Source organism: Garra rufa, unplaced genomic scaffold, assembly GCF_049309525.1.
Source record: "Garra rufa unplaced genomic scaffold, GarRuf1.0 hap1_unplaced_165, whole genome shotgun sequence".
NCBI lineage: Eukaryota > Metazoa > Chordata > Actinopteri > Cypriniformes > Cyprinidae > Garra > Garra rufa.
In genome coordinates, this window is record NW_027394440.1 from 1 (window position 1) to 22,806 (window position 22,806).

General features: G+C 40.9%; 33 non-coding genes across 33 annotated transcripts; all 33 read left to right on the forward strand.

Moving 5' to 3' along the window:
- Nucleotides 1-3: 3 nt before the first annotated feature.
- Nucleotides 4-122, forward strand: LOC141316814 (5S ribosomal RNA). The gene has a single exon (XR_012351608.1). It is a non-coding gene; the product is annotated as a 5S ribosomal RNA (ribosomal RNA).
- Nucleotides 123-206: 84 nt separating this feature from the next.
- Nucleotides 207-325, forward strand: LOC141316769 (5S ribosomal RNA). The gene has a single exon (XR_012351564.1). It is a non-coding gene; the product is annotated as a 5S ribosomal RNA (ribosomal RNA).
- Nucleotides 326-1,078: 753 nt separating this feature from the next.
- LOC141316781 (5S ribosomal RNA) lies at nucleotides 1,079-1,197 on the forward strand. The gene has a single exon (XR_012351576.1). It is a non-coding gene; the product is annotated as a 5S ribosomal RNA (ribosomal RNA).
- Nucleotides 1,198-1,950: 753 nt separating this feature from the next.
- Nucleotides 1,951-2,069, forward strand: LOC141316794 (5S ribosomal RNA). Its single transcript, XR_012351588.1, has one exon. It is a non-coding gene; the product is annotated as a 5S ribosomal RNA (ribosomal RNA).
- Nucleotides 2,070-2,822: 753 nt separating this feature from the next.
- Nucleotides 2,823-2,941, forward strand: LOC141316806 (5S ribosomal RNA). The gene has a single exon (XR_012351600.1). It is a non-coding gene; the product is annotated as a 5S ribosomal RNA (ribosomal RNA).
- A 753-nt stretch (nucleotides 2,942-3,694) lies between these two features.
- On the forward strand, nucleotides 3,695-3,813 carry LOC141316818 (5S ribosomal RNA). Its single transcript, XR_012351612.1, has one exon. It is a non-coding gene; the product is annotated as a 5S ribosomal RNA (ribosomal RNA).
- Nucleotides 3,814-3,897: 84 nt separating this feature from the next.
- Nucleotides 3,898-4,016, forward strand: LOC141316813 (5S ribosomal RNA). Its single transcript, XR_012351607.1, has one exon. It is a non-coding gene; the product is annotated as a 5S ribosomal RNA (ribosomal RNA).
- A 753-nt stretch (nucleotides 4,017-4,769) lies between these two features.
- On the forward strand, nucleotides 4,770-4,888 carry LOC141316770 (5S ribosomal RNA). Its single transcript, XR_012351565.1, has one exon. It is a non-coding gene; the product is annotated as a 5S ribosomal RNA (ribosomal RNA).
- Nucleotides 4,889-5,641: 753 nt separating this feature from the next.
- LOC141316771 (5S ribosomal RNA) lies at nucleotides 5,642-5,760 on the forward strand. Its single transcript, XR_012351566.1, has one exon. It is a non-coding gene; the product is annotated as a 5S ribosomal RNA (ribosomal RNA).
- Nucleotides 5,761-6,513: 753 nt separating this feature from the next.
- Nucleotides 6,514-6,632, forward strand: LOC141316772 (5S ribosomal RNA). The gene has a single exon (XR_012351567.1). It is a non-coding gene; the product is annotated as a 5S ribosomal RNA (ribosomal RNA).
- A 753-nt stretch (nucleotides 6,633-7,385) lies between these two features.
- Nucleotides 7,386-7,504, forward strand: LOC141316773 (5S ribosomal RNA). Its single transcript, XR_012351568.1, has one exon. It is a non-coding gene; the product is annotated as a 5S ribosomal RNA (ribosomal RNA).
- A 753-nt stretch (nucleotides 7,505-8,257) lies between these two features.
- Nucleotides 8,258-8,376, forward strand: LOC141316775 (5S ribosomal RNA). The gene has a single exon (XR_012351569.1). It is a non-coding gene; the product is annotated as a 5S ribosomal RNA (ribosomal RNA).
- Nucleotides 8,377-9,129: 753 nt separating this feature from the next.
- Nucleotides 9,130-9,248, forward strand: LOC141316799 (5S ribosomal RNA). Its single transcript, XR_012351592.1, has one exon. It is a non-coding gene; the product is annotated as a 5S ribosomal RNA (ribosomal RNA).
- An 84-nt stretch (nucleotides 9,249-9,332) lies between these two features.
- LOC141316805 (5S ribosomal RNA) lies at nucleotides 9,333-9,451 on the forward strand. The gene has a single exon (XR_012351599.1). It is a non-coding gene; the product is annotated as a 5S ribosomal RNA (ribosomal RNA).
- Nucleotides 9,452-10,204: 753 nt separating this feature from the next.
- Nucleotides 10,205-10,323, forward strand: LOC141316800 (5S ribosomal RNA). Its single transcript, XR_012351593.1, has one exon. It is a non-coding gene; the product is annotated as a 5S ribosomal RNA (ribosomal RNA).
- An 84-nt stretch (nucleotides 10,324-10,407) lies between these two features.
- On the forward strand, nucleotides 10,408-10,526 carry LOC141316807 (5S ribosomal RNA). Its single transcript, XR_012351601.1, has one exon. It is a non-coding gene; the product is annotated as a 5S ribosomal RNA (ribosomal RNA).
- Nucleotides 10,527-11,279: 753 nt separating this feature from the next.
- LOC141316776 (5S ribosomal RNA) lies at nucleotides 11,280-11,398 on the forward strand. Its single transcript, XR_012351570.1, has one exon. It is a non-coding gene; the product is annotated as a 5S ribosomal RNA (ribosomal RNA).
- A 753-nt stretch (nucleotides 11,399-12,151) lies between these two features.
- On the forward strand, nucleotides 12,152-12,270 carry LOC141316777 (5S ribosomal RNA). Its single transcript, XR_012351571.1, has one exon. It is a non-coding gene; the product is annotated as a 5S ribosomal RNA (ribosomal RNA).
- Nucleotides 12,271-13,023: 753 nt separating this feature from the next.
- LOC141316778 (5S ribosomal RNA) lies at nucleotides 13,024-13,142 on the forward strand. Its single transcript, XR_012351572.1, has one exon. It is a non-coding gene; the product is annotated as a 5S ribosomal RNA (ribosomal RNA).
- A 753-nt stretch (nucleotides 13,143-13,895) lies between these two features.
- LOC141316815 (5S ribosomal RNA) lies at nucleotides 13,896-14,014 on the forward strand. The gene has a single exon (XR_012351609.1). It is a non-coding gene; the product is annotated as a 5S ribosomal RNA (ribosomal RNA).
- Nucleotides 14,015-14,098: 84 nt separating this feature from the next.
- On the forward strand, nucleotides 14,099-14,217 carry LOC141316779 (5S ribosomal RNA). Its single transcript, XR_012351574.1, has one exon. It is a non-coding gene; the product is annotated as a 5S ribosomal RNA (ribosomal RNA).
- A 753-nt stretch (nucleotides 14,218-14,970) lies between these two features.
- On the forward strand, nucleotides 14,971-15,089 carry LOC141316801 (5S ribosomal RNA). The gene has a single exon (XR_012351594.1). It is a non-coding gene; the product is annotated as a 5S ribosomal RNA (ribosomal RNA).
- An 84-nt stretch (nucleotides 15,090-15,173) lies between these two features.
- Nucleotides 15,174-15,292, forward strand: LOC141316809 (5S ribosomal RNA). The gene has a single exon (XR_012351602.1). It is a non-coding gene; the product is annotated as a 5S ribosomal RNA (ribosomal RNA).
- A 753-nt stretch (nucleotides 15,293-16,045) lies between these two features.
- Nucleotides 16,046-16,164, forward strand: LOC141316780 (5S ribosomal RNA). The gene has a single exon (XR_012351575.1). It is a non-coding gene; the product is annotated as a 5S ribosomal RNA (ribosomal RNA).
- Nucleotides 16,165-16,917: 753 nt separating this feature from the next.
- On the forward strand, nucleotides 16,918-17,036 carry LOC141316782 (5S ribosomal RNA). The gene has a single exon (XR_012351577.1). It is a non-coding gene; the product is annotated as a 5S ribosomal RNA (ribosomal RNA).
- A 753-nt stretch (nucleotides 17,037-17,789) lies between these two features.
- Nucleotides 17,790-17,908, forward strand: LOC141316783 (5S ribosomal RNA). The gene has a single exon (XR_012351578.1). It is a non-coding gene; the product is annotated as a 5S ribosomal RNA (ribosomal RNA).
- A 753-nt stretch (nucleotides 17,909-18,661) lies between these two features.
- Nucleotides 18,662-18,780, forward strand: LOC141316816 (5S ribosomal RNA). Its single transcript, XR_012351610.1, has one exon. It is a non-coding gene; the product is annotated as a 5S ribosomal RNA (ribosomal RNA).
- Nucleotides 18,781-18,864: 84 nt separating this feature from the next.
- On the forward strand, nucleotides 18,865-18,983 carry LOC141316784 (5S ribosomal RNA). Its single transcript, XR_012351579.1, has one exon. It is a non-coding gene; the product is annotated as a 5S ribosomal RNA (ribosomal RNA).
- A 753-nt stretch (nucleotides 18,984-19,736) lies between these two features.
- Nucleotides 19,737-19,855, forward strand: LOC141316802 (5S ribosomal RNA). Its single transcript, XR_012351596.1, has one exon. It is a non-coding gene; the product is annotated as a 5S ribosomal RNA (ribosomal RNA).
- Nucleotides 19,856-19,939: 84 nt separating this feature from the next.
- Nucleotides 19,940-20,058, forward strand: LOC141316810 (5S ribosomal RNA). The gene has a single exon (XR_012351603.1). It is a non-coding gene; the product is annotated as a 5S ribosomal RNA (ribosomal RNA).
- Nucleotides 20,059-20,811: 753 nt separating this feature from the next.
- Nucleotides 20,812-20,930, forward strand: LOC141316787 (5S ribosomal RNA). Its single transcript, XR_012351580.1, has one exon. It is a non-coding gene; the product is annotated as a 5S ribosomal RNA (ribosomal RNA).
- A 753-nt stretch (nucleotides 20,931-21,683) lies between these two features.
- Nucleotides 21,684-21,802, forward strand: LOC141316788 (5S ribosomal RNA). Its single transcript, XR_012351581.1, has one exon. It is a non-coding gene; the product is annotated as a 5S ribosomal RNA (ribosomal RNA).
- Nucleotides 21,803-22,555: 753 nt separating this feature from the next.
- Nucleotides 22,556-22,674, forward strand: LOC141316789 (5S ribosomal RNA). Its single transcript, XR_012351582.1, has one exon. It is a non-coding gene; the product is annotated as a 5S ribosomal RNA (ribosomal RNA).
- Nucleotides 22,675-22,806: the final 132 nt, after the last annotated feature.

The window sequence follows — 22,806 nt, forward strand, 5'->3', positions numbered from 1 at the left end:
CTCGCTTACGGCCATACCGCGCTGAGAGCGCCCGATCTCGTCTGATCTCGGAAGCTAAGCAGCGTCGGGCCTGCTTAGTACTTGGATGGGAGACTGCCTGGGAATGCCAGGTGCTGTAAGCTTTTGCCTTTTCTTCACTATTTATATAATATGCTGGCTTTTACGGAGGCTGATCTTTAAATAGCCCACTTTTTGGAGCAGCCCTCGCTTACGGCCATACCGCGCTGAGAGCGCCCGATCTCGTCTGATCTCGGAAGCTAAGCAGCGTCGGGCCTGCTTAGTACTTGGATGGGAGACCGCCTGGGAATACCAGGTGCTGTAAGCTTTTGCCTTTTCTTCACTATTTATATAATATGCTGGCTTTTAGAAAGACGTGTTTTACCGCTCTATTTATTACAATCATTTAAATGTATTATAGAGTTTTAAGTGTTTTACATGTTTTTTAGGCCATTTTATTACTCTTAACATTTTAAGTGAGTGTGTGTCTTTAAAAAATGGATGGTTGGCCTGCCATGTGACTAGACACATGACAGGAAGCAGGAAGTACAACTGTATAAGAGAGCAGCATGACAAACAAAGGACAGTCACCAAACTGTTGGATTGAGGAGTTGCTAATTTTAGAGCTCACCTTTCCATTCACCACCTGCAAACTTTGGATTACACTTTCTGTGGATTGTATATACACCGGTGGACACTCACATTGGACTTATCAACACACTGGGATTCTTGGACTGTTTTTAGGGTATGGACAAATGAACTGTATTCTTTTAACAGCGTTTACCTCGTTTTATCGTGTTGTTTTAAAGTCTTTTATGTGAACCTTGTAAATAAACCAAATCTATTTAAACCAATCTTCTTTTATGTCTCATTCTTTTAACCACTAGTCATCTCTCACAGTTAAATCTGACCCCATTTTAGTCTTGTAACTCGGCTGATAAGGCCGATTGTTACACTTGGATGGGAGACCGCCTGGGATTACCAGGTGCTGTAAGCTTTTGCCTTTTCTTCACTATTTATATAATATGCTGGCTTTTACGGAGGCTGATCTTTAAATAGCCCACTTTTTGGAGCAGCCCTCGCTTACGGCCATACCGCGCTGAGAGCGCCCGATCTCGTCTGATCTCGGAAGCTAAGCAGCGTCGGGCCTGCTTAGTACTTGGATGGGAGACCGCCTGGGAATACCAGGTGCTGTAAGCTTTTGCCTTTTCTTCACTATTTATATAATATGCTGGCTTTTAGAAAGACGTGTTTTACCGCTCTATTTATTACAATCATTTAAATGTAATATAGAGTTTTAAGTGTTTTACATGTTTTTTAGGCCATTTTATTACTCTTAACATTTTAAGTGAGTGTGTGTCTTTAAAAAATGGATGGTTGGCCTGCCATGTGACTAGACACATGACAGGAAGCAGGAAGTACAACTGTATAAGAGAGCAGCATGACAAACAAAGGACAGTCACCAAACTGTTGGATTGAGGAGTTGCTAATTTTAGAGCTCACCTTTCCATTCACCACCTGCAAACTTTGGATTACACTTTCTGTGGATTGTATATACACCGGTGGACACTCACATTGGACTTATCAACACACTGGGATTCTTGGACTGTTTTTAGGGTATGGACAAATGAACTGTATTCTTTTAACAGCGTTTACCTCGTTTTATCGTGTTGTTTTAAAGTCTTTTATGTGAACCTTGTAAATAAACCAAATCTATTTAAACCAATCTTCTTTTATGTCTCATTCTTTTAACCACTAGTCATCTCTCACAGTTAAATCTGATCCCATTTTAGTCTTGTAACTCGGCTGATAAGGCCGATTGTTACACTTGGATGGGAGACCGCCTGGGAATACCAGGTGCTGTAAGCTTTTGCCTTTTCTTCACTATTTATATAATATGCTGGCTTTTACGGAGGCTGATCTTTAAATAGCCCACTTTTTGGAGCAGCCCTCGCTTACGGCCATACCGCGCTGAGAGCGCCCGATCTCGTCTGATCTCGGAAGCTAAGCAGCGTCGGGCCTGCTTAGTACTTGGATGGGAGACCGCCTGGGAATACCAGGTGCTGTAAGCTTTTGCCTTTTCTTCACTATTTATATAATATGCTGGCTTTTAGAAAGACGTGTTTTACCGCTCTATTTATTACAATCATTTAAATGTATTATAGAGTTTTAAGTGTTTTACATGTTTTTTAGGCCATTTTATTACTCTTAACATTTTAAGTGAGTGTGTGTCTTTAAAAAATGGATGGTTGGCCTGCCATGTGACTAGACACATGACAGGAAGCAGGAAGTACAACTGTATAAGAGAGCAGCATGACAAACAAAGGACAGTCACCAAACTGTTGGATTGAGGAGTTGCTAATTTTAGAGCTCACCTTTCCATTCACCACCTGCAAACTTTGGATTACACTTTCTGTGGATTGTATATACACCGGTGGACACTCACATTGGACTTATCAACACACTGGGATTCTTGGACTGTTTTTAGGGTATGGACAAATGAACTGTATTCTTTTAACAGCGTTTACCTCGTTTTATCGTGTTGTTTTAAAGTCTTTTATGTGAACCTTGTAAATAAACCAAATCTATTTAAACCAATCTTCTTTTATGTCTCATTCTTTTAACCACTAGTCATCTCTCACAGTTAAATCTGACCCCATTTTAGTCTTGTAACTCGGCTGATAAGGCCGATTGTTACACTTGGATGGGAGACCGCCTGGGATTACCAGGTGCTGTAAGCTTTTGCCTTTTCTTCACTATTTATATAATATGCTGGCTTTTACGGAGGCTGATCTTTAAATAGCCCACTTTTTGGAGCAGCCCTCGCTTACGGCCATACCGCGCTGAGAGCGCCCGATCTCGTCTGATCTCGGAAGCTAAGCAGCGTCGGGCCTGCTTAGTACTTGGATGGGAGACCGCCTGGGAATACCAGGTGCTGTAAGCTTTTGCCTTTTCTTCACTATTTATATAATATGCTGGCTTTTAGAAAGACGTGTTTTACCGCTCTATTTATTACAATCATTTAAATGTAATATAGAGTTTTAAGTGTTTTACATGTTTTTTAGGCCATTTTATTACTCTTAACATTTTAAGTGAGTGTGTGTCTTTAAAAAATGGATGGTTGGCCTGCCATGTGACTAGACACATGACAGGAAGCAGGAAGTACAACTGTATAAGAGAGCAGCATGACAAACAAAGGACAGTCACCAAACTGTTGGATTGAGGAGTTGCTAATTTTAGAGCTCACCTTTCCATTCACCACCTGCAAACTTTGGATTACACTTTCTGTGGATTGTATATACACCGGTGGACACTCACATTGGACTTATCAACACACTGGGATTCTTGGACTGTTTTTAGGGTATGGACAAATGAACTGTATTCTTTTAACAGCGTTTACCTCGTTTTATCGTGTTGTTTTAAAGTCTTTTATGTGAACCTTGTAAATAAACCAAATCTATTTAAACCAATCTTCTTTTATGTCTCATTCTTTTAACCACTAGTCATCTCTCACAGTTAAATCTGATCCCATTTTAGTCTTGTAACTCGGCTGATAAGGCCGATTGTTACACTTGGATGGGAGACCGCCTGGGAATACCAGGTGCTGTAAGCTTTTGCCTTTTCTTCACTATTTATATAATATGCTGGCTTTTACGGAGGCTGATCTTTAAATAGCCCACTTTTTGGAGCAGCCCTCGCTTACGGCCATACCGCGCTGAGAGCGCCCGATCTCGTCTGATCTCGGAAGCTAAGCAGCGTCGGGCCTGCTTAGTACTTGGATGGGAGACCGCCTGGGAATACCAGGTGCTGTAAGCTTTTGCCTTTTCTTCACTATTTATATAATATGCTGGCTTTTACGGAGGCTGATCTTTAAATAGCCCACTTTTTGGAGCAGCCCTCGCTTACGGCCATACCGCACTGAGAGCGCCCGATCTCGTCTGATCTCGGAAGCTAAGCAGCGTCGGGCCTGCTTAGTACTTGGATGGGAGACCGCCTGGGAATACCAGGTGCTGTAAGCTTTTGCCTTTTCTTCACTATTTATATAATATGCTGGCTTTTAGAAAGACGTGTTTTACCGCTCTATTTATTACAATCATTTAAATGTATTATAGAGTTTTAAGTGTTTTACATGTTTTTTAGGCCATTTTATTACTCTTAACATTTTAAGTGAGTGTGTGTCTTTAAAAAATGGATGGTTGGCCTGCCATGTGACTAGACACATGACAGGAAGCAGGAAGTACAACTGTATAAGAGAGCAGCATGACAAACAAAGGACAGTCACCAAACTGTTGGATTGAGGAGTTGCTAATTTTAGAGCTCACCTTTCCATTCACCACCTGCAAACTTTGGATTACACTTTCTGTGGATTGTATATACACCGGTGGACACTCACATAGGACTTATCAACACACTGGGATTCTTGGACTGTTTTTAGGGTATGGACAAATGAACTGTATTCTTTTAACAGCGTTTACCTCGTTTTATCGTGTTGTTTTAAAGTCTTTTATGTGAACCTTGTAAATAAACCAAATCTATTTAAACCAATCTTCTTTTATGTCTCATTCTTTTAACCACTAGTCATCTCTCACAGTTAAATCTGACCCCATTTTAGTCTTGTAACTCGGCTGATAAGGCCGATTGTTACACTTGGATGGGAGACCGCCTGGGATTACCAGGTGCTGTAAGCTTTTGCCTTTTCTTCACTATTTATATAATATGCTGGCTTTTACGGAGGCTGATCTTTAAATAGCCCACTTTTTGGAGCAGCCCTCGCTTACGGCCATACCGCGCTGAGAGCGCCCGATCTCGTCTGATCTCGGAAGCTAAGCAGCGTCGGGCCTGCTTAGTACTTGGATGGGAGACCGCCTGGGAATACCAGGTGCTGTAAGCTTTTGCCTTTTCTTCACTATTTATATAATATGCTGGCTTTTAGAAAGACGTGTTTTACCGCTCTATTTATTACAATCATTTAAATGTATTATAGAGTTTTAAGTGTTTTACATGTTTTTTAGGCCATTTTATTACTCTTAACATTTTAAGTGAGTGTGTGTCTTTAAAAAATGGATGGTTGGCCTGCCATGTGACTAGACACATGACAGGAAGCAGGAAGTACAACTGTATAAGAGAGCAGCATGACAAACAAAGGACAGTCACCAAACTGTTGGATTGAGGAGTTGCTAATTTTAGAGCTCACCTTTCCATTCACCACCTGCAAACTTTGGATTACACTTTCTTTGGATTGTATATACACCGGTGGACACTCACATTGGACTTATCAACACACTGGGATTCTTGGACTGTTTTTAGGGTATGGACAAATGAACTGTATTCTTTTAACAGCGTTTACCTCGTTTTATCGTGTTGTTTTAAAGTCTTTTATGTGAACCTTGTAAATAAACCAAATCTATTTAAACCAATCTTCTTTTATGTCTCATTCTTTTAACCACTAGTCATCTCTCACAGTTAAATCTGATCCCATTTTAGTCTTGTAACTCGGCTGATAAGGCCGATTGTTACACTTGGATGGGAGACTGCCTGGGAATGCCAGGTGCTGTAAGCTTTTGCCTTTTCTTCACTATTTATATAATATGCTGGCTTTTACGGAGGCTGATCTTTAAATAGCCCACTTTTTGGAGCAGCCCTCGCTTACGGCCATACCGCGCTGAGAGCGCCCGATCTCGTCTGATCTCGGAAGCTAAGCAGCGTCGGGCCTGCTTAGTACTTGGATGGGAGACCGCCTGGGAATACCAGGTGCTGTAAGCTTTTGCCTTTTCTTCACTATTTATATAATATGCTGGCTTTTAGAAAGACGTGTTTTACCGCTCTATTTATTACAATCATTTAAATGTATTATAGAGTTTTAAGTGTTTTACATGTTTTTTAGGCCATTTTATTACTCTTAACATTTTAAGTGAGTGTGTGTCTTTAAAAAATGGATGGTTGGCCTGCCATGTGACTAGACACATGACAGGAAGCAGGAAGTACAACTGTATAAGAGAGCAGCATGACAAACAAAGGACAGTCACCAAACTGTTGGATTGAGGAGTTGCTAATTTTAGAGCTCACCTTTCCATTCACCACCTGCAAACTTTGGATTACACTTTCTGTGGATTGTATATACACCGGTGGACACTCACATTGGACTTATCAACACACTGGGATTCTTGGACTGTTTTTAGGGTATGGACAAATGAACTGTATTCTTTTAACAGCGTTTACCTCGTTTTATCGTGTTGTTTTAAAGTCTTTTATGTGAACCTTGTAAATAAACCAAATCTATTTAAACCAATCTTCTTTTATGTCTCATTCTTTTAACCACTAGTCATCTCTCACAGTTAAATCTGATCCCATTTTAGTCTTGTAACTCGGCTGATAAGGCCGATTGTTACACTTGGATGGGAGACCGCCTGGGAATACCAGGTGCTGTAAGCTTTTGCCTTTTCTTCACTATTTATATAATATGCTGGCTTTTACGGAGGCTGATCTTTAAATAGCCCACTTTTTGGAGCAGCCCTCGCTTACGGCCATACCGCGCTGAGAGCGCCCGATCTCGTCTGATCTCGGAAGCTAAGCAGCGTCGGGCCTGCTTAGTACTTGGATGGGAGACCGCCTGGGAATACCAGGTGCTGTAAGCTTTTGCCTTTTCTTCACTATTTATATAATATGCTGGCTTTTAGAAAGACGTGTTTTACCGCTCTATTTATTACAATCATTTAAATGTATTATAGAGTTTTAAGTGTTTTACATGTTTTTTAGGCCATTTTATTACTCTTAACATTTTAAGTGAGTGTGTGTCTTTAAAAAATGGATGGTTGGCCTGCCATGTGACTAGACACATGACAGGAAGCAGGAAGTACAACTGTATAAGAGAGCAGCATGACAAACAAAGGACAGTCACCAAACTGTTGGATTGAGGAGTTGCTAATTTTAGAGCTCACCTTTCCATTCACCACCTGCAAACTTTGGATTACACTTTCTGTGGATTGTATATACACCGGTGGACACTCACATTGGACTTATCAACACACTGGGATTCTTGGACTGTTTTTAGGGTATGGACAAATGAACTGTATTCTTTTAACAGCGTTTACCTCGTTTTATCGTGTTGTTTTAAAGTCTTTTATGTGAACCTTGTAAATAAACCAAATCTATTTAAACCAATCTTCTTTTATGTCTCATTCTTTTAACCACTAGTCATCTCTCACAGTTAAATCTGATCCCATTTTAGTCTTGTAACTCGGCTGATAAGGCCGATTGTTACACTTGGATGGGAGACCGCCTGGGAATACCAGGTGCTGTAAGCTTTTGCCTTTTCTTCACTATTTATATAATATGCTGGCTTTTACGGAGGCTGATCTTTAAATAGCCCACTTTTTGGAGCAGCCCTCGCTTACGGCCATACCGCGCTGAGAGCGCCCGATCTCGTCTGATCTCGGAAGCTAAGCAGCGTCGGGCCTGCTTAGTACTTGGATGGGAGACCGCCTGGGAATACCAGGTGCTGTAAGCTTTTGCCTTTTCTTCACTATTTATATAATATGCTGGCTTTTAGAAAGACGTGTTTTACCGCTCTATTTATTACAATCATTTAAATGTATTATAGAGTTTTAAGTGTTTTACATGTTTTTTAGGCCATTTTATTACTCTTAACATTTTAAGTGAGTGTGTGTCTTTAAAAAATGGATGGTTGGCCTGCCATGTGACTAGACACATGACAGGAAGCAGGAAGTACAACTGTATAAGAGAGCAGCATGACAAACAAAGGACAGTCACCAAACTGTTGGATTGAGGAGTTGCTAATTTTAGAGCTCACCTTTCCATTCACCACCTGCAAACTTTGGATTACACTTTCTGTGGATTGTATATACACCGGTGGACACTCACATTGGACTTATCAACACACTGGGATTCTTGGACTGTTTTTAGGGTATGGACAAATGAACTGTATTCTTTTAACAGCGTTTACCTCGTTTTATCGTGTTGTTTTAAAGTCTTTTATGTGAACCTTGTAAATAAACCAAATCTATTTAAACCAATCTTCTTTTATGTCTCATTCTTTTAACCACTAGTCATCTCTCACAGTTAAATCTGACCCCATTTTAGTCTTGTAACTCGGCTGATAAGGCCGATTGTTACACTTGGATGGGAGACCGCCTGGGATTACCAGGTGCTGTAAGCTTTTGCCTTTTCTTCACTATTTATATAATATGCTGGCTTTTACGGAGGCTGATCTTTAAATAGCCCACTTTTTGGAGCAGCCCTCGCTTACGGCCATACCGCGCTGAGAGCGCCCGATCTCGTCTGATCTCGGAAGCTAAGCAGCGTCGGGCCTGCTTAGTACTTGGATGGGAGACCGCCTGGGAATACCAGGTGCTGTAAGCTTTTGCCTTTTCTTCACTATTTATATAATATGCTGGCTTTTAGAAAGACGTGTTTTACCGCTCTATTTATTACAATCATTTAAATGTATTATAGAGTTTTAAGTGTTTTACATGTTTTTTAGGCCATTTTATTACTCTTAACATTTTAAGTGAGTGTGTGTCTTTAAAAAATGGATGGTTGGCCTGCCATGTGACTAGACACATGACAGGAAGCAGGAAGTACAACTGTATAAGAGAGCAGCATGACAAACAAAGGACAGTCACCAAACTGTTGGATTGAGGAGTTGCTAATTTTAGAGCTCACCTTTCCATTCACCACCTGCAAACTTTGGATTACACTTTCTGTGGATTGTATATACACCGGTGGACACTCACATTGGACTTATCAACACACTGGGATTCTTGGACTGTTTTTAGGGTATGGACAAATGAACTGTATTCTTTTAACAGCGTTTACCTCGTTTTATCGTGTTGTTTTAAAGTCTTTTATGTGAACCTTGTAAATAAACCAAATCTATTTAAACCAATCTTCTTTTATGTCTCATTCTTTTAACCACTAGTCATCTCTCACAGTTAAATCTGATCCCATTTTAGTCTTGTAACTCGGCTGATAAGGCCGATTGTTACACTTGGATGGGAGACCGCCTGGGAATACCAGGTGCTGTAAGCTTTTGCCTTTTCTTCACTATTTATATAATATGCTGGCTTTTACGGAGGCTGATCTTTAAATAGCCCACTTTTTGGAGCAGCCCTCGCTTACGGCCATACCGCGCTGAGAGCGCCCGATCTCGTCTGATCTCGGAAGCTAAGCAGCGTCGGGCCTGCTTAGTACTTGGATGGGAGACCGCCTGGGAATGCCAGGTGCTGTAAGCTTTTGCCTTTTCTTCACTATTTATATAATATGCTGGCTTTTACGGAGGCTGATCTTTAAATAGCCCACTTTTTGGAGCAGCCCTCGCTTACGGCCATACCTCGCTGAGAGCGCCCGATCTCCTCTGATCTCGGAAGCTAAGCAGCGTCGGGCCTGCTTAGTACTTGGATGGGAGACCGCCTGGGAATACCAGGTGCTGTAAGCTTTTGCCTTTTCTTCACTATTTATATAATATGCTGGCTTTTAGAAAGACGTGTTTTACCGCTCTATTTATTACAATCATTTAAATGTATTATAGAGTTTTAAGTGTTTTACATGTTTTTTAGGCCATTTTATTACTCTTAACATTTTAAGTGAGTGTGTGTCTTTAAAAAATGGATGGTTGGCCTGCCATGTGACTAGACACATGACAGGAAGCAGGAAGTACAACTGTATAAGAGAGCAGCATGACAAACAAAGGACAGTCACCAAACTGTTGGATTGAGGAGTTGCTAATTTTAGAGCTCACCTTTCCATTCACCACCTGCAAACTTTGGATTACACTTTCTGTGGATTGTATATACACCGGTGGACACTCACATTGGACTTATCAACACACTGGGATTCTTGGACTGTTTTTAGGGTATGGACAAATGAACTGTATTCTTTTAACAGCGTTTACCTCGTTTTATCGTGTTGTTTTAAAGTCTTTTATGTGAACCTTGTAAATAAACCAAATCTATTTAAACCAATCTTCTTTTATGTCTCATTCTTTTAACCACTAGTCATCTCTCACAGTTAAATCTGATCCCATTTTAGTCTTGTAACTCGGCTGATAAGGCCGATTGTTACACTTGGATGGGAGACCGCCTGGGAATACCAGGTGCTGTAAGCTTTTGCCTTTTCTTCACTATTTATATAATATGCTGGCTTTTACGGAGGCTGATCTTTAAATAGCCCACTTTTTGGAGCAGCCCTCGCTTACGGCCATACCGCGCTGAGAGCGCCCGATCTCGTCTGATCTCGGAAGCTAAGCAGCGTCGGGCCTGCTTAGTACTTGGATGGGAGACCGCCTGGGAATGCCAGGTGCTGTAAGCTTTTGCCTTTTCTTCACTATTTATATAATATGCTGGCTTTTACGGAGGCTGATCTTTAAATAGCCCACTTTTTGGAGCAGCCCTCGCTTACGGCCATACCTCGCTGAGAGCGCCCGATCTCCTCTGATCTCGGAAGCTAAGCAGCGTCGGGCCTGCTTAGTACTTGGATGGGAGACCGCCTGGGAATACCAGGTGCTGTAAGCTTTTGCCTTTTCTTCACTATTTATATAATATGCTGGCTTTTAGAAAGACGTGTTTTACCGCTCTATTTATTACAATCATTTAAATGTATTATAGAGTTTTAAGTGTTTTACATGTTTTTTAGGCCATTTTATTACTCTTAACATTTTAAGTGAGTGTGTGTCTTTAAAAAATGGATGGTTGGCCTGCCATGTGACTAGACACATGACAGGAAGCAGGAAGTACAACTGTATAAGAGAGCAGCATGACAAACAAAGGACAGTCACCAAACTGTTGGATTGAGGAGTTGCTAATTTTAGAGCTCACCTTTCCATTCACCACCTGCAAACTTTGGATTACACTTTCTGTGGATTGTATATACACCGGTGGACACTCACATTGGACTTATCAACACACTGGGATTCTTGGACTGTTTTTAGGGTATGGACAAATGAACTGTATTCTTTTAACAGCGTTTACCTCGTTTTATCGTGTTGTTTTAAAGTCTTTTATGTGAACCTTGTAAATAAACCAAATCTATTTAAACCAATCTTCTTTTATGTCTCATTCTTTTAACCACTAGTCATCTCTCACAGTTAAATCTGACCCCATTTTAGTCTTGTAACTCGGCTGATAAGGCCGATTGTTACACTTGGATGGGAGACCGCCTGGGATTACCAGGTGCTGTAAGCTTTTGCCTTTTCTTCACTATTTATATAATATGCTGGCTTTTACGGAGGCTGATCTTTAAATAGCCCACTTTTTGGAGCAGCCCTCGCTTACGGCCATACCGCGCTGAGAGCGCCCGATCTCGTCTGATCTCGGAAGCTAAGCAGCGTCGGGCCTGCTTAGTACTTGGATGGGAGACCGCCTGGGAATACCAGGTGCTGTAAGCTTTTGCCTTTTCTTCACTATTTATATAATATGCTGGCTTTTAGAAAGACGTGTTTTACCGCTCTATTTATTACAATCATTTAAATGTATTATAGAGTTTTAAGTGTTTTACATGTTTTTTAGGCCATTTTATTACTCTTAACATTTTAAGTGAGTGTGTGTCTTTAAAAAATGGATGGTTGGCCTGCCATGTGACTAGACACATGACAGGAAGCAGGAAGTACAACTGTATAAGAGAGCAGCATGACAAACAAAGGACAGTCACCAAACTGTTGGATTGAGGAGTTGCTAATTTTAGAGCTCACCTTTCCATTCACCACCTGCAAACTTTGGATTACACTTTCTGTGGATTGTATATACACCGGTGGACACTCACATTGGACTTATCAACACACTGGGATTCTTGGACTGTTTTTAGGGTATGGACAAATGAACTGTATTCTTTTAACAGCGTTTACCTCGTTTTATCGTGTTGTTTTAAAGTCTTTTATGTGAACCTTGTAAATAAACCAAATCTATTTAAACCAATCTTCTTTTATGTCTCATTCTTTTAACCACTAGTCATCTCTCACAGTTAAATCTGATCCCATTTTAGTCTTGTAACTCGGCTGATAAGGCCGATTGTTACACTTGGATGGGAGACCGCCTGGGAATACCAGGTGCTGTAAGCTTTTGCCTTTTCTTCACTATTTATATAATATGCTGGCTTTTACGGAGGCTGATCTTTAAATAGCCCACTTTTTGGAGCAGCCCTCGCTTACGGCCATACCGCGCTGAGAGCGCCCGATCTCGTCTGATCTCGGAAGCTAAGCAGCGTCGGGCCTGCTTAGTACTTGGATGGGAGACCGCCTGGGAATACCAGGTGCTGTAAGCTTTTGCCTTTTCTTCACTATTTATATAATATGCTGGCTTTTAGAAAGACGTGTTTTACCGCTCTATTTATTACAATCATTTAAATGTATTATAGAGTTTTAAGTGTTTTACATGTTTTTTAGGCCATTTTATTACTCTTAACATTTTAAGTGAGTGTGTGTCTTTAAAAAATGGATGGTTGGCCTGCCATGTGACTAGACACATGACAGGAAGCAGGAAGTACAACTGTATAAGAGAGCAGCATGACAAACAAAGGACAGTCACCAAACTGTTGGATTGAGGAGTTGCTAATTTTAGAGCTCACCTTTCCATTCACCACCTGCAAACTTTGGATTACACTTTCTGTGGATTGTATATACACCGGTGGACACTCACATTGGACTTATCAACACACTGGGATTCTTGGACTGTTTTTAGGGTATGGACAAATGAACTGTATTCTTTTAACAGCGTTTACCTCGTTTTATCGTGTTGTTTTAAAGTCTTTTATGTGAACCTTGTAAATAAACCAAATCTATTTAAACCAATCTTCTTTTATGTCTCATTCTTTTAACCACTAGTCATCTCTCACAGTTAAATCTGACCCCATTTTAGTCTTGTAACTCGGCTGATAAGGCCGATTGTTACACTTGGATGGGAGACCGCCTGGGATTACCAGGTGCTGTAAGCTTTTGCCTTTTCTTCACTATTTATATAATATGCTGGCTTTTACGGAGGCTGATCTTTAAATAGCCCACTTTTTGGAGCAGCCCTCGCTTACGGCCATACCGCGCTGAGAGCGCCCGATCTCGTCTGATCTCGGAAGCTAAGCAGCGTCGGGCCTGCTTAGTACTTGGATGGGAGACCGCCTGGGAATACCAGGTGCTGTAAGCTTTTGCCTTTTCTTCACTATTTATATAATATGCTGGCTTTTAGAAAGACGTGTTTTACCGCTCTATTTATTACAATCATTTAAATGTATTATAGAGTTTTAAGTGTTTTACATGTTTTTTAGGCCATTTTATTACTCTTAACATTTTAAGTGAGTGTGTGTCTTTAAAAAATGGATGGTTGGCCTGCCATGTGACTAGACACATGACAGGAAGCAGGAAGTACAACTGTATAAGAGAGCAGCATGACAAACAAAGGACAGTCACCAAACTGTTGGATTGAGGAGTTGCTAATTTTAGAGCTCACCTTTCCATTCACCACCTGCAAACTTTGGATTACACTTTCTGTGGATTGTATATACACCGGTGGACACTCACATTGGACTTATCAACACACTGGGATTCTTGGACTGTTTTTAGGGTATGGACAAATGAACTGTATTCTTTTAACAGCGTTTACCTCGTTTTATCGTGTTGTTTTAAAGTCTTTTATGTGAACCTTGTAAATAAACCAAATCTATTTAAACCAATCTTCTTTTATGTCTCATTCTTTTAACCACTAGTCATCTCTCACAGTTAAATCTGATCCCATTTTAGTCTTGTAACTCGGCTGATAAGGCCGATTGTTACACTTGGATGGGAGACCGCCTGGGAATACCAGGTGCTGTAAGCTTTTGCCTTTTCTTCACTATTTATATAATATGCTGGCTTTTACGGAGGCTGATCTTTAAATAGCCCACTTTTTGGAGCAGCCCTCGCTTACGGCCATACCGCGCTGAGAGCGCCCGATCTCGTCTGATCTCGGAAGCTAAGCAGCGTCGGGCCTGCTTAGTACTTGGATGGGAGACTGCCTGGGAATGCCAGGTGCTGTAAGCTTTTGCCTTTTCTTCACTATTTATATAATATGCTGGCTTTTACGGAGGCTGATCTTTAAATAGCCCACTTTTTGGAGCAGCCCTCGCTTACGGCCATACCGCGCTGAGAGCGCCCGATCTCGTCTGATCTCGGAAGCTAAGCAGCGTCGGGCCTGCTTAGTACTTGGATGGGAGACCGCCTGGGAATACCAGGTGCTGTAAGCTTTTGCCTTTTCTTCACTATTTATATAATATGCTGGCTTTTAGAAAGACGTGTTTTACCGCTCTATTTATTACAATCATTTAAATGTATTATAGAGTTTTAAGTGTTTTACATGTTTTTTAGGCCATTTTATTACTCTTAACATTTTAAGTGAGTGTGTGTCTTTAAAAAATGGATGGTTGGCCTGCCATGTGACTAGACACATGACAGGAAGCAGGAAGTACAACTGTATAAGAGAGCAGCATGACAAACAAAGGACAGTCACCAAACTGTTGGATTGAGGAGTTGCTAATTTTAGAGCTCACCTTTCCATTCACCACCTGCAAACTTTGGATTACACTTTCTGTGGATTGTATATACACCGGTGGACACTCACATTGGACTTATCAACACACTGGGATTCTTGGACTGTTTTTAGGGTATGGACAAATGAACTGTATTCTTTTAACAGCGTTTACCTCGTTTTATCGTGTTGTTTTAAAGTCTTTTATGTGAACCTTGTAAATAAACCAAATCTATTTAAACCAATCTTCTTTTATGTCTCATTCTTTTAACCACTAGTCATCTCTCACAGTTAAATCTGATCCCATTTTAGTCTTGTAACTCGGCTGATAAGGCCGATTGTTACACTTGGATGGGAGACCGCCTGGGAATACCAGGTGCTGTAAGCTTTTGCCTTTTCTTCACTATTTATATAATATGCTGGCTTTTACGGAGGCTGATCTTTAAATAGCCCACTTTTTGGAGCAGCCCTCGCTTACGGCCATACCGCGCTGAGAGCGCCCGATCTCGTCTGATCTCGGAAGCTAAGCAGCGTCGGGCCTGCTTAGTACTTGGATGGGAGACCGCCTGGGAATGCCAGGTGCTGTAAGCTTTTGCCTTTTCTTCACTATTTATATAATATGCTGGCTTTTACGGAGGCTGATCTTTAAATAGCCCACTTTTTGGAGCAGCCCTCGCTTACGGCCATACCTCGCTGAGAGCGCCCGATCTCCTCTGATCTCGGAAGCTAAGCAGCGTCGGGCCTGCTTAGTACTTGGATGGGAGACCGCCTGGGAATACCAGGTGCTGTAAGCTTTTGCCTTTTCTTCACTATTTATATAATATGCTGGCTTTTAGAAAGACGTGTTTTACCGCTCTATTTATTACAATCATTTAAATGTATTATAGAGTTTTAAGTGTTTTACATGTTTTTTAGGCCATTTTATTACTCTTAACATTTTAAGTGAGTGTGTGTCTTTAAAAAATGGATGGTTGGCCTGCCATGTGACTAGACACATGACAGGAAGCAGGAAGTACAACTGTATAAGAGAGCAGCATGACAAACAAAGGACAGTCACCAAACTGTTGGATTGAGGAGTTGCTAATTTTAGAGCTCACCTTTCCATTCACCACCTGCAAACTTTGGATTACACTTTCTGTGGATTGTATATACACCGGTGGACACTCACATTGGACTTATCAACACACTGGGATTCTTGGACTGTTTTTAGGGTATGGACAAATGAACTGTATTCTTTTAACAGCGTTTACCTCGTTTTATCGTGTTGTTTTAAAGTCTTTTATGTGAACCTTGTAAATAAACCAAATCTATTTAAACCAATCTTCTTTTATGTCTCATTCTTTTAACCACTAGTCATCTCTCACAGTTAAATCTGACCCCATTTTAGTCTTGTAACTCGGCTGATAAGGCCGATTGTTACACTTGGATGGGAGACCGCCTGGGATTACCAGGTGCTGTAAGCTTTTGCCTTTTCTTCACTATTTATATAATATGCTGGCTTTTACGGAGGCTGATCTTTAAATAGCCCACTTTTTGGAGCAGCCCTCGCTTACGGCCATACCGCGCTGAGAGCGCCCGATCTCGTCTGATCTCGGAAGCTAAGCAGCGTCGGGCCTGCTTAGTACTTGGATGGGAGACCGCCTGGGAATACCAGGTGCTGTAAGCTTTTGCCTTTTCTTCACTATTTATATAATATGCTGGCTTTTAGAAAGACGTGTTTTACCGCTCTATTTATTACAATCATTTAAATGTATTATAGAGTTTTAAGTGTTTTACATGTTTTTTAGGCCATTTTATTACTCTTAACATTTTAAGTGAGTGTGTGTCTTTAAAAAATGGATGGTTGGCCTGCCATGTGACTAGACACATGACAGGAAGCAGGAAGTACAACTGTATAAGAGAGCAGCATGACAAACAAAGGACAGTCACCAAACTGTTGGATTGAGGAGTTGCTAATTTTAGAGCTCACCTTTCCATTCACCACCTGCAAACTTTGGATTACACTTTCTGTGGATTGTATATACACCGGTGGACACTCACATTGGACTTATCAACACACTGGGATTCTTGGACTGTTTTTAGGGTATGGACAAATGAACTGTATTCTTTTAACAGCGTTTACCTCGTTTTATCGTGTTGTTTTAAAGTCTTTTATGTGAACCTTGTAAATAAACCAAATCTATTTAAACCAATCTTCTTTTATGTCTCATTCTTTTAACCACTAGTCATCTCTCACAGTTAAATCTGATCCCATTTTAGTCTTGTAACTCGGCTGATAAGGCCGATTGTTACACTTGGATGGGAGACCGCCTGGGAATACCAGGTGCTGTAAGCTTTTGCCTTTTCTTCACTATTTATATAATATGCTGGCTTTTACGGAGGCTGATCTTTAAATAGCCCACTTTTTGGAGCAGCCCTCGCTTACGGCCATACCGCGCTGAGAGCGCCCGATCTCGTCTGATCTCGGAAGCTAAGCAGCGTCGGGCCTGCTTAGTACTTGGATGGGAGACCGCCTGGGAATACCAGGTGCTGTAAGCTTTTGCCTTTTCTTCACTATTTATATAATATGCTGGCTTTTAGAAAGACGTGTTTTACCGCTCTATTTATTACAATCATTTAAATGTATTATAGAGTTTTAAGTGTTTTACATGTTTTTTAGGCCATTTTATTACTCTTAACATTTTAAGTGAGTGTGTGTCTTTAAAAAATGGATGGTTGGCCTGCCATGTGACTAGACACATGACAGGAAGCAGGAAGTACAACTGTATAAGAGAGCAGCATGACAAACAAAGGACAGTCACCAAACTGTTGGATTGAGGAGTTGCTAATTTTAGAGCTCACCTTTCCATTCACCACCTGCAAACTTTGGATTACACTTTCTGTGGATTGTATATACACCGGTGGACACTCACATTGGACTTATCAACACACTGGGATTCTTGGACTGTTTTTAGGGTATGGACAAATGAACTGTATTCTTTTAACAGCGTTTACCTCGTTTTATCGTGTTGTTTTAAAGTCTTTTATGTGAACCTTGTAAATAAACCAAATCTATTTAAACCAATCTTCTTTTATGTCTCATTCTTTTAACCACTAGTCATCTCTCACAGTTAAATCTGACCCCATTTTAGTCTTGTAACTCGGCTGATAAGGCCGATTGTTACACTTGGATGGGAGACCGCCTGGGATTACCAGGTGCTGTAAGCTTTTGCCTTTTCTTCACTATTTATATAATATGCTGGCTTTTACGGAGGCTGATCTTTAAATAGCCCACTTTTTGGAGCAGCCCTCGCTTACGGCCATACCGCGCTGAGAGCGCCCGATCTCGTCTGATCTCGGAAGCTAAGCAGCGTCGGGCCTGCTTAGTACTTGGATGGGAGACCGCCTGGGAATACCAGGTGCTGTAAGCTTTTGCCTTTTCTTCACTATTTATATAATATGCTGGCTTTTAGAAAGACGTGTTTTACCGCTCTATTTATTACAATCATTTAAATGTATTATAGAGTTTTAAGTGTTTTACATGTTTTTTAGGCCATTTTATTACTCTTAACATTTTAAGTGAGTGTGTGTCTTTAAAAAATGGATGGTTGGCCTGCCATGTGACTAGACACATGACAGGAAGCAGGAAGTACAACTGTATAAGAGAGCAGCATGACAAACAAAGGACAGTCACCAAACTGTTGGATTGAGGAGTTGCTAATTTTAGAGCTCACCTTTCCATTCACCACCTGCAAACTTTGGATTACACTTTCTGTGGATTGTATATACACCGGTGGACACTCACATTGGACTTATCAACACACTGGGATTCTTGGACTGTTTTTAGGGTATGGACAAATGAACTGTATTCTTTTAACAGCGTTTACCTCGTTTTATCGTGTTGTTTTAAAGTCTTTTATGTGAACCTTGTAAATAAACCAAATCTATTTAAACCAATCTTCTTTTATGTCTCATTCTTTTAACCACTAGTCATCTCTCACAGTTAAATCTGATCCCATTTTAGTCTTGTAACTCGGCTGATAAGGCCGATTGTTACACTTGGATGGGAGACCGCCTGGGAATACCAGGTGCTGTAAGCTTTTGCCTTTTCTTCACTATTTATATAATATGCTGGCTTTTACGGAGGCTGATCTTTAAATAGCCCACTTTTTGGAGCAGCCCTCGCTTACGGCCATACCGCGCTGAGAGCGCCCGATCTCGTCTGATCTCGGAAGCTAAGCAGCGTCGGGCCTGCTTAGTACTTGGATGGGAGACTGCCTGGGAATGCCAGGTGCTGTAAGCTTTTGCCTTTTCTTCACTATTTATATAATATGCTGGCTTTTACGGAGGCTGATCTTTAAATAGCCCACTTTTTGGAGCAGCCCTCGCTTACGGCCATACCGCGCTGAGAGCGCCCGATCTCGTCTGATCTCGGAAGCTAAGCAGCGTCGGGCCTGCTTAGTACTTGGATGGGAGACCGCCTGGGAATACCAGGTGCTGTAAGCTTTTGCCTTTTCTTCACTATTTATATAATATGCTGGCTTTTAGAAAGACGTGTTTTACCGCTCTATTTATTACAATCATTTAAATGTATTATAGAGTTTTAAGTGTTTTACATGTTTTTTAGGCCATTTTATTACTCTTAACATTTTAAGTGAGTGTGTGTCTTTAAAAAATGGATGGTTGGCCTGCCATGTGACTAGACACATGACAGGAAGCAGGAAGTACAACTGTATAAGAGAGCAGCATGACAAACAAAGGACAGTCACCAAACTGTTGGATTGAGGAGTTGCTAATTTTAGAGCTCACCTTTCCATTCACCACCTGCAAACTTTGGATTACACTTTCTGTGGATTGTATATACACCGGTGGACACTCACATTGGACTTATCAACACACTGGGATTCTTGGACTGTTTTTAGGGTATGGACAAATGAACTGTATTCTTTTAACAGCGTTTACCTCGTTTTATCGTGTTGTTTTAAAGTCTTTTATGTGAACCTTGTAAATAAACCAAATCTATTTAAACCAATCTTCTTTTATGTCTCATTCTTTTAACCACTAGTCATCTCTCACAGTTAAATCTGATCCCATTTTAGTCTTGTAACTCGGCTGATAAGGCCGATTGTTACACTTGGATGGGAGACCGCCTGGGAATACCAGGTGCTGTAAGCTTTTGCCTTTTCTTCACTATTTATATAATATGCTGGCTTTTACGGAGGCTGATCTTTAAATAGCCCACTTTTTGGAGCAGCCCTCGCTTACGGCCATACCGCGCTGAGAGCGCCCGATCTCGTCTGATCTCGGAAGCTAAGCAGCGTCGGGCCTGCTTAGTACTTGGATGGGAGACCGCCTGGGAATGCCAGGTGCTGTAAGCTTTTGCCTTTTCTTCACTATTTATATAATATGCTGGCTTTTACGGAGGCTGATCTTTAAATAGCCCACTTTTTGGAGCAGCCCTCGCTTACGGCCATACCTCGCTGAGAGCGCCCGATCTCCTCTGATCTCGGAAGCTAAGCAGCGTCGGGCCTGCTTAGTACTTGGATGGGAGACCGCCTGGGAATACCAGGTGCTGTAAGCTTTTGCCTTTTCTTCACTATTTATATAATATGCTGGCTTTTAGAAAGACGTGTTTTACCGCTCTATTTATTACAATCATTTAAATGTATTATAGAGTTTTAAGTGTTTTACATGTTTTTTAGGCCATTTTATTACTCTTAACATTTTAAGTGAGTGTGTGTCTTTAAAAAATGGATGGTTGGCCTGCCATGTGACTAGACACATGACAGGAAGCAGGAAGTACAACTGTATAAGAGAGCAGCATGACAAACAAAGGACAGTCACCAAACTGTTGGATTGAGGAGTTGCTAATTTTAGAGCTCACCTTTCCATTCACCACCTGCAAACTTTGGATTACACTTTCTGTGGATTGTATATACACCGGTGGACACTCACATTGGACTTATCAACACACTGGGATTCTTGGACTGTTTTTAGGGTATGGACAAATGAACTGTATTCTTTTAACAGCGTTTACCTCGTTTTATCGTGTTGTTTTAAAGTCTTTTATGTGAACCTTGTAAATAAACCAAATCTATTTAAACCAATCTTCTTTTATGTCTCATTCTTTTAACCACTAGTCATCTCTCACAGTTAAATCTGACCCCATTTTAGTCTTGTAACTCGGCTGATAAGGCCGATTGTTACACTTGGATGGGAGACCGCCTGGGATTACCAGGTGCTGTAAGCTTTTGCCTTTTCTTCACTATTTATATAATATGCTGGCTTTTACGGAGGCTGATCTTTAAATAGCCCACTTTTTGGAGCAGCCCTCGCTTACGGCCATACCGCGCTGAGAGCGCCCGATCTCGTCTGATCTCGGAAGCTAAGCAGCGTCGGGCCTGCTTAGTACTTGGATGGGAGACCGCCTGGGAATACCAGGTGCTGTAAGCTTTTGCCTTTTCTTCACTATTTATATAATATGCTGGCTTTTAGAAAGACGTGTTTTACCGCTCTATTTATTACAATCATTTAAATGTATTATAGAGTTTTAAGTGTTTTACATGTTTTTTAGGCCATTTTATTACTCTTAACATTTTAAGTGAGTGTGTGTCTTTAAAAAATGGATGGTTGGCCTGCCATGTGACTAGACACATGACAGGAAGCAGGAAGTACAACTGTATAAGAGAGCAGCATGACAAACAAAGGACAGTCACCAAACTGTTGGATTGAGGAGTTGCTAATTTTAGAGCTCACCTTTCCATTCACCACCTGCAAACTTTGGATTACACTTTCTGTGGATTGTATATACACCGGTGGACACTCACATTGGACTTATCAACACACTGGGATTCTTGGACTGTTTTTAGGGTATGGACAAATGAACTGTATTCTTTTAACAGCGTTTACCTCGTTTTATCGTGTTGTTTTAAAGTCTTTTATGTGAACCTTGTAAATAAACCAAATCTATTTAAACCAATCTTCTTTTATGTCTCATTCTTTTAACCACTAGTCATCTCTCACAGTTAAATCTGATCCCATTTTAGTCTTGTAACTCGGCTGATAAGGCCGATTGTTACACTTGGATGGGAGACCGCCTGGGAATACCAGGTGCTGTAAGCTTTTGCCTTTTCTTCACTATTTATATAATATGCTGGCTTTTACGGAGGCTGATCTTTAAATAGCCCACTTTTTGGAGCAGCCCTCGCTTACGGCCATACCGCGCTGAGAGCGCCCGATCTCGTCTGATCTCGGAAGCTAAGCAGCGTCGGGCCTGCTTAGTACTTGGATGGGAGACCGCCTGGGAATACCAGGTGCTGTAAGCTTTTGCCTTTTCTTCACTATTTATATAATATGCTGGCTTTTAGAAAGACGTGTTTTACCGCTCTATTTATTACAATCATTTAAATGTATTATAGAGTTTTAAGTGTTTTACATGTTTTTTAGGCCATTTTATTACTCTTAACATTTTAAGTGAGTGTGTGTCTTTAAAAAATGGATGGTTGGCCTGCCATGTGACTAGACACATGACAGGAAGCAGGAAGTACAACTGTATAAGAGAGCAGCATGACAAACAAAGGACAGTCACCAAACTGTTGGATTGAGGAGTTGCTAATTTTAGAGCTCACCTTTCCATTCACCACCTGCAAACTTTGGATTACACTTTCTGTGGATTGTATATACACCGGTGGACACTCACATTGGACTTATCAACACACTGGGATTCTTGGACTGTTTTTAGGGTATGGACAAATGAACTGTATTCTTTTAACAGCGTTTACCTCGTTTTATCGTGTTGTTTTAAAGTCTTTTATGTGAACCTTGTAAATAAACCAAATCTATTTAAACCAATCTTCTTTTATGTCTCATTCTTTTAACCACTAGTCATCTCTCACAGTTAAATCTGACCCCATTTTAGTCTTGTAACTCGGCTGATAAGGCCGATTGTTACACTTGGATGGGAGACCGCCTGGGATTACCAGGTGCTGTAAGCTTTTGCCTTTTCTTCACTATTTATATAATATGCTGGCTTTTACGGAGGCTGATCTTTAAATAGCCCACTTTTTGGAGCAGCCCTCGCTTACGGCCATACCGCGCTGAGAGCGCCCGATCTCGTCTGATCTCGGAAGCTAAGCAGCGTCGGGCCTGCTTAGTACTTGGATGGGAGACCGCCTGGGAATACCAGGTGCTGTAAGCTTTTGCCTTTTCTTCACTATTTATATAATATGCTGGCTTTTAGAAAGACGTGTTTTACCGCTCTATTTATTACAATCATTTAAATGTATTATAGAGTTTTAAGTGTTTTACATGTTTTTTAGGCCATTTTATT